At 41.5% G+C, this 8,720-nt stretch overlaps 1 protein-coding gene across 2 annotated transcripts in view; it reads right to left on the reverse strand.

Moving 5' to 3' along the window:
• Positions 1-8,352, reverse strand: part of KATNBL1 (katanin regulatory subunit B1 like 1) — a 65,491-nt gene extending 57,139 nt beyond the window's left edge. For both annotated transcript variants that reach the window (XM_049897992.1, XM_049897991.1), the window contains exon 1: positions 8,214-8,352. The gene's annotated coding sequence lies outside the window, so the exon portion shown is untranslated. The remainder of the gene's footprint in view (positions 1-8,213) is intronic.
• Between the last annotated feature and the right edge of the window lie 368 nt (positions 8,353-8,720).

The following is an 8,720-nucleotide window of genomic DNA, read 5'->3' on the forward strand; positions in this document are numbered from 1 at the left end:
CTTTTGCTCCTTCTCATCTCCAATGTGGCCTTTCCGAGAGGTCTTCCCTGATCATCCAATCAAGAGTAACCCCATTTTTACCTCCAATCATTCTCTACGGTAGCACCTTATTTTTTCTCCCACAACACTTACCACTATCTGAAATTAGCTTGCTTATCTGCTTATTGTCTGTGTCCTCCCACTAGACGAAGAGAACCGTGAGAACAGGGACCATGTTCATCATACCTAGAATAGTGTCTGTCATGCAGCAGGTATTTAATTTAATAAATAGATGCTGAATGGGCAAACATATCTAAAGAAACACTACGTCAACCATAAAGGATAATGGTTAGCTGGGAGAGAACAGTAACAAAATACTTAATCTAAATATGTCTATGTGAGAGTGACCAACTATGGAAGACACTAGAACTATGCCTTGATATTCCAGTTATTCTTACAGGTACATGATAGGTTTATACTTCTCCAACATCCTGAAGTTAGGCATGGTCATGTGACTTGCTCTGGCCGATGAAATGTAAATAGAAGCCTTTAGAAGCGAATTTGTGTGATTCACCCCATTACCTTCCCTCTATAATGGTAACCAGCCACATGCCAGAAGGTTACGGTTGGTCTGTCCACATCCCTGAAGAAGGATAATATAGAGCAGAACCCCCAGCCATCACACGTGTAACATGAATTGAGAAGAAACAAACCTTTGTTATTTTAAGCCACTAACATTTGGGGGCTATTTGTTACTACAGCATTACCTAACTCATCCAAGCTGATAAACCACCCAAGCAATAAATTAGTCAGTCCCAGTAACTGGTTATTGCAATTGATACCACTAAAATATACATACTTAATTTCCTTAATCACAAATAGGACTATTAACAAGGACAGAAAAACAGCTTATATGGAGTTTTAAGCCACTCTATACAAGATTCTTGGAAACCCTGGTGGTGTAGTGGTTAAGTACTATGGCTGCTAACCTAAAGGTCGGCAGATCAAATCCGCCAGGCACTCCTTGGAAATTCTATGGGGCAGTTCTACTCTGTCCTACAGGGTCGCTGTGAGTCGGAATCGACTCGACGGCAACGGGTTTGGTTTCTTTTATTTTATACAGGATTCTTAATAGTTTACCAGTCTTCCTCATCTGGAAAAACACTTTCTAGGTGAGAATAATTCAACTTTTTCTTTTCTTACTTTCAATACCAATTATTCAATAATTATTAAGTACAGGTCACTGTAGGAGAAACAGACTAGAAAGATGGGCTAAAGTACAGAAGTCCATGAATGCTGGGTCAGGTACCTAGACTTTATTTTGTAGAAAAAATAGTTATTGAGAAGCTCTAGTTAGGAATCAGATGATTAAAAACTGTCCTTAGAGATGATTATATGGCAGCTGTAGAATTAGGATGAAAGCCAAGAGTGCTGGTTTTCAACTGCTGTGCCCTGAATCCACCATAGATGAGAGAACAAATTTTAATCAATATATATCATTTATTTGTGCTCCGACAATAAATATACTGTTGTTGATATTAAATGGTAGAAGGAAATAGCATTTTTGCAAATAAAAGACATACTGAAACGCTAAGCTAACATTAAAGTAAGATCTGGAGATGGACAAAACTGTACTTTGTGAGTATGAGGGGCAGTAATTGCTCAATAGTCCTGAAAGGCAACTAAGTGAACAACAGATTGTTTATCACCACTGTGAGGTGTTTGTATACTGTAGGAGTGACTGGAGTGTAATCTGGTTAGTTAGTGGTGTGAGTTTTTTCAAGGTATGCGTAGCACTCCAACAAGCTTGTCTTCCCCAATACTCAGTCCTTCATTCCTTCACTCATTCAACAAATACGAGGTACTTGATATTGAGCTGTTCTAGGCACTGGGAAAACATCAGGAAAAAAAGTTTCCTGCCCTCCTAAACAAACAAAGAAACAAAACCAAACCCAATGCTGCTGAGTCAATTCTGACTCATAGCAACCCTGTAGGACAGAGTGGAACCGCCCCATAGGGTTTCCAAAGAGCAGCTAGTGGATTCAAACTGCCAACCTCTTGGTTAGCAGCAGAGCTCTTAACCACTGCGCCATCAGGGAATTTAAATTTCATTCCTCAATCCTACCATGTGGAAGCAGGTTTTACAAAAGGCTTTAGAAGAATTCCATCTGTGATTCTCTAATAGGCTTCTGAGAGGTAATTACCTTTGAAAAGTAAATACTTCACAAATCCACAGACTCTAAAAGTTGGAAAAGACTTTAGAGATCATTTCAATTTACAGATGAGAGTAACAGTTACATAGGAGAGCCAGATTTAGAACTGTGACCTCCAGTTTTAGTGCCCTTTCCAATATAAAACCAAGTTGCCTATTTTAAGATTGTATAGTAAGTCCCAGGTTACAAACTTCTGACTTATGGACAACTGGTTATTGCCCTTTAACGTTATGTAAATTTGTCTACACTTTGAAAGGACTGAACCAACCCCAATCCCTTCTTCCAACAGTTTCTTCATCACAATTACCTTTACTTGCTGCACGTGCTGCTTTTAAATCTTTCAAAGCCTTCGAGCCTTTTCTTGCACTAAAAAAAAAACCAAACCAAACCTGTTGCCTTGAGTTGATTCCAACTCAAGGTGACCCTGTATAAGACCCGTACGTATCTGTCCCAATTTAACTACAAATTCAACTTAAATACACACTTAGGAAAGGAACTCATTGGTAGCCCAGTGACTGCCTATACAGTGAAGCCTGTGAGAGCCAGAGCTCCAAGGGACTGCCTTGTTTTCCTGTGTCTCACAAGTTTTCCACCTTTAACAAGGTGCAGTCTTACCACTTTTCTATCACTCATTTTAGTGGAAATTATTTGAGTTTTCCTTCTCTGACAGGTTTCCACCTCCACAGGTTCCGGCTTTTGCAGGTTTTACTGTACCAGTGAGAAAAGGATACCTTAGAATAGTAGTCGGTTTCTGGGTGACTTGTTTAAGTCAAAAAGAATTTCATGCAGTATGTAGAACTGAAGAAGAGAGAGATGGTTACAGGAGAGGGAGGCAAACTAGGGAGGAGTGGGCTTTCAGAACACCCTTTCTCCCATCTCCACCCTTATCATGGCCCAAGAACAAGGATGGGAAATTTGATACAAAAGTTCACCAAGGTTGCTGGATACAAGCTGTTAATCAGAAGATACTTGGAAATAAGCAACGAAAAGCAATACAGCATTTAGGCCCCGCAAAGAAAAATTAAATTCTACCCTATCTCATTTGAAAAGTGTATGGTACCTCTAATTGTCTCCATGAACCACGGCCTCCCCTACCTTCAGACCAGAAGAACTAGATGATGCCCGCCTACCACTACCAAACAATTTGATCAGGGTCACAACAGATAGATCCTGATAGAAAGGGGGGAAAATAAAATGTGGGACAGAACCTCAAATTCTCAAAGAATCCAGATTTACTGGGCCCATTGAGACTGCTGAAATCTCTGAGACTACTGCCCTGAAATACTCTTTAAATCCTGAACAGAAACTATCCCCTGAAATCATTTTTTAACTAAATTGCAGGTTAGCTGAAAGAGCAAAGAATTTCACCTTTGAGAGCTGTACTCTTAAAATTATCCATACGAGACCAAATGGACAATAGCTACTCTAAAGCACAGATGAGAAGTTTGGGGGCAGTGAGACTAAATTAATGGTAGCGGAACAACTAGAATGGAAACAATGACAATGTTGGCACAATGTGAAGAATGTAACCAATGTCACTGAACATTATGCGTAGAAATTGTTGAATGGAATCTGTTTTGTTGTGTATACTTTCACCAAAAATACAATATTTAAAAAAAAGGGGGGGAGGAAGGGTATGTTCCCAGAAAAATAATCATTTACATTAGGTTTAAGGGTTTTTTTCCCTCCAAATTTAGTTCCCTAAATAAATTTTCAAAAAAGCACCAAATTAATGTGAAATACGTCAACAAGTACAATAACTGATAAAACATCAGTGTAATACTGACTGGTATGATATTATCAGGCAACCTATTACAGGGCAAACATTTTCAAAAATAACTCCTTCTCCCTCCAAAACAGTTACATTCAACTTTTCCTCGTAAAATTGTAGCGATCCATACATCTTAAAAAATTAAAACCAGTCTTTTAATCTCTCACAATGAAGATCATGTTCAAAAAATTTAAGCCTTATTCAGTATTTTAAAGAAAACGTACTTTTAAAAAATATTTCCAAAAAGGGAACAGGCAGAGGCTTGCTAAGAAAAAACTGAGAAAGTGTAATACAAAGTAAAATATATATATACATATCTCGAAGATTATAGAAATTTTTAGGAAGAATGTAAAGGAGTCCTGGTGTGCAATGGTTAAGCGCTCAGCTGCTAATGGAAAGGTTGGTGGTTTGAACCCACTCAGCCGTTCTGCAAGAGAAAGACCTGGTAATCTGCTTCAGTAAAGATTACAGCTAAGAAAATCCTCTGGAGGCAGTTTTACTCTGTTACATGAGGTCACTATGAGTGGAAATCAACTCCGGGGTATGTAACAACAAGAATTTAAATCGATCGCCATCAAGGGCCCACATTAAAATTTCATTGTGTCTCTGTGAACGGCAGTTTATATACCTAAGATAAAAATTATCATGAGAACCCCAATCTATTTCAATGCTTCCAACATTCTTTTAGCTTCCCAGATTTAAAACCCTGGAGATACCACAGACTTTTACCCCATTATTTTCCATAGTTAAGCAGTTATCATGTTCTAATATTTCTTCCTTCAAGATGTCTCTTTTGAATACGAGGCATAAAACACTTCCAATTTCAAAAGAACACACACACACACAAAGAATACTGTGACCATTAAGGAGAACATTTTTCAACGAATAGAAAATAGTCATGATATGCTGAGTCAAAAAAAAAAAAAAAATCCAGGTGAACAAAAACGTACAATCCCAGTTTTATAAAAAAGAATACATTATCCTAAAAAAGATCTGAAAGGAAACTACCACTTGAAAATGTGGACAGTTGTTCTACCTGCTTGGGGGATTATAAGTGATTTTTATTTTCTTCACACTTCCTGTGCATTTAAATGTCCTACAAGGAACATATATTATTTTTAAATAAAAAAAAATTATTTAAATAAGTGTTTCATTTTACCATTATTTGTCCATTCTCATTTCCCCCATCATATCTCCTGACAGCACCTCCTCTCCCCCAGGACTCCAACAATGGCCTCCTTCCTGAGGTCGCTGGCCCAGCTTACGCCTAACTTTAATACTGCTTGTACTCATGCTTCTAAAACTCATCGTTCATACTTACCTTCCTAAAACAGGAACTGCAAGCAGAGCTAGCAATATAAACAATAAAAACAGGATTTCTCAACCTCAGCACCGCTGACATATGGGGTAATTCTTTCTTATAAGGGCCTGTTCTCCTGCAGGATGTTTAGCAGCATTCCTGGCCTCTGTCCACTAGATGCCAGTAGTACTGCTCCCCCCCAAACCAAGCTTAAGTGTGACAACAAAAAATGTCTCCAGACACTGCCAAAGGTCCCCCAGGAGGCAAAACTGACCCCAGTTGAGAACCACTGACCTAAAAGTTTTAAAAGTCTAAAATCTTATCTTTCTCTGCTCATATACACATATCAAACCTAAGCTTTGCTGATGTATGTCTCTTCTACAACATCCTTCAGTCTTGTCCCACATAATCTTATTTTTCTCAACAGGAACTTTTCAAATAGACCAGACTTGCTATTTTCCAGAAAAAATCACTTTGATTCCCAATTCCAAGTCTCTGAACACACTGTTCTCTCATTAAAATTTCCGATCCACCCTTCTATTCAATGTACTTTGTCCATCCTTCAACTGTTCAGGTCCTTGCAAAAGTGTGACTGATTCACTCAGTTCAGTCCAACATACAACCATTCTACTGGTAACAGGTGCTGCCAAGTGGGCTCCAACTCAGGGCAACCTTATGTACAACAGAACAAAGCGTTGCCAGGTCCAGCATCATTCTCATGATCGCTGGCATGTTCAAGTCCATCGTTGTGACTATTGTGCCAGTCCATCTCACTGAGGGTCTCCCTCACCCTCACTGGCCCTCTTTTTTACCAAACGTGTCCTCCTGCAGTGATTGATCCCTCCTGATGGCATGTCCAAAGCAAGTGAGTCAGACAACGTTCTGTTGCAATTCATAAAGTTTTAATTGGTTAATTTTCAGAAGCAGAACACTAGGCCTTTCTTCCTAGTCTGTCCCATCCGGAAGCTTCGCTGAAACCTGTCCACCATGCGTGACCCTGCTGGTTATAGACATAGCTTCCAGCATCACAGTAACACAAGAGCTGCTATAGCACAACAAGCTAACACATGGTGATGAAGACCACTATATGTATTTCTTGGTTAATTTCATATCCCAAACTACCCTTAAGGTTTGATGCCCTGACATATTCTTTTGATGGTCAATTGGGCCCAACACTGTGCTGATAATAACAACAAAAAAAAACTTAAGAAAAAAACCAGTTGCTGCCTAGTCAATTCCAGATCATGACAACCTATTGTGTTGCAGAGTGGAGCTGTGCTCCACAGGCTGTAACCTTTTGGAAGCAGACTGCCAGGACTTTCTTCCCCGATGCTTCTGGGTGGCTTTGAAGTCAAGTGCTTAATAGTTTGTCCCACCCAGGACTCCAGTGCTGAGCATAGAGGTAATCTAAAGCTTGGTAACTAACTGATGAATGAAATTTAAACACTGCTGTAATTAAGTGTATACCACTGATTTCTTGTGAACTAATTTTGCTTTTGAACTCTACTTCTTGTCATGAAGCTATTAGTTAAGGATCACCATTCTGAGTAGAGAGTAACCATTCAGTAAGTTTTTAGAATGCAAACCTTGATATGTAAAGGTATACTTTAAAGAACACATAGGTTTGTAACTGTTCTCTATACTTTAAGGAAATGATACAAATGAATTAAAACTACAACACAAGCATGAACCTTATGAACTTCATTCACCTTAAAATATTCAAAGGATTATTTTGCTCACACTCACATGTATGTACACATTACAGCCCCAGGGTTGATGAAAGTAAATGAAAAGAAGCGAGTTTTAACTTTTAAAAAAGAGCCACATATAATAACGGCAGTAGAACAGCATGGTTAAAAGCATGGAGTCAGACTGCTTGGGTCCCAATTGTATTAGGTGTGTAACTTTGGACAAGATACTTAACTTCCCTGTGCCTCAATTTCTCGTGAAAATTACAATAATAATATTAATCTGTTCCAAAGCAAAGCTCTGGAAACAGGGCTCAGCACATGGAAAGCCCACAATAAATATTAGCCATCGTTATCATTACAATGGTAGTTATTACCCAAGTAAAAGCCTCAACGTATAAAATTCGTTCAATCTGAAGGTGTTAAAAAAAAAAAAAAACAGGATAAACTATTTTACACACGTTTAAGCTTTTAGGCTGACTATTTTTTTGGAGATGCTAAACTGGTGATCATTGCAGAACTAATTTCTCTCTCTTTTTTTTTTTTAATCTGCAAAGATACTGACACACACACCTCTCTTTTCAAGGAATTTTGTAAGCTGCAAGAAAAGAAATCAACTCTTTGTTATCTCCATATTTCAGCCAATTTAAGAGCGTAGTAAACGCCTAGGTACTGTCACAGAACAACTTTTCAGAAACTCCAATGAGGTTTTTAACGCTGCAATCAGCAATTCTTACGTAGTTACGTCAAGTTTTTGTCCTGCTAAACAAAAGCTCATCTGTCAGGGACCCAAGGACCCGTCAGAAAATAAGGAAACACCACGGCCGGGCCTACGGGGCTCTCGGGAAAACCTGCCCTCAAACAGCTCGCCTCCGACGGGTTCGGTCATTCCCCCTCCTCGGGGTGCAGATGTCGGCTCCACCCGAAGATAATAAATAAATGACAGCGACTTCCGTGCGCGCCTCTCCAGGCCGCGAACCCTCGGAGCGACCCCCAAGGCCGCCAGCGCCGCCGGCCGGGCTCTCCCTGCCGCGGCCAGCGAGGGGGCTCCGCGGAGACCCGGCGGCTCTACCCGAGACCGCGCCGCGCAGCCCTCTGCCCGAGGAACCTGAGACCCAGCAGCCTCGCCGCGGCCCGTCCGAGCGGAGGCCGCCGCGGAGCCTGCGGGTGGGCCAGGGAGTGGCCAGGCTCTGATGCGGGGACCCTGCCCGGGCAGGGCGGCGGAGGGCCGGGGGGCTCTCACAAGCCCGGCCGTCACTTACCGGCGCCTCATGGTACCGCGGCGCTTCAGCTCAGCCCCGGCGCTTGAGGAGCCGCTCCCGTCCGCCTACAGTGTTCTTCGCATCCGGGCTGGGCCCCACTCACAGCCATTCAAACACGGCCGCGCGCGCAGCCCGCCGGGATAGCTCTCTCAGCCCAACGCTGGTCCCGCCCCCTCAGGTCGCGAAGGGCGGAGAGGGGTGGGGGTGGGGGCGGGCGGTAGGGGAAAAAGGACATGGGTCCGTAGCGCTCCCTAGTGGCTACAGGCAAGGGCGGTGGCTGCGCTGCGCTGTGCTGGGAATTGGGTTGTGTATAAAAGGCAATGAATGACCCTGCGCTAGGGACGTTCCAGTGGAGACCTTACTTTAGTGTTATATCAGGGGGTGCACACAATCTATTATAAAAATATGGCGCAGTGAGAGATTTATTCTTCTTTCCAATTTAAATGCACTAAAGCATAATATTTAAAACAGGGCTTCGAGCGGGTTGGTTCTAATTCGAACCCCTGC

Source organism: Elephas maximus, chromosome 10 (genome assembly GCF_024166365.1).
Source record: "Elephas maximus indicus isolate mEleMax1 chromosome 10, mEleMax1 primary haplotype, whole genome shotgun sequence".
In the NCBI taxonomy this organism is placed as follows: domain Eukaryota; kingdom Metazoa; phylum Chordata; class Mammalia; order Proboscidea; family Elephantidae; genus Elephas; species Elephas maximus.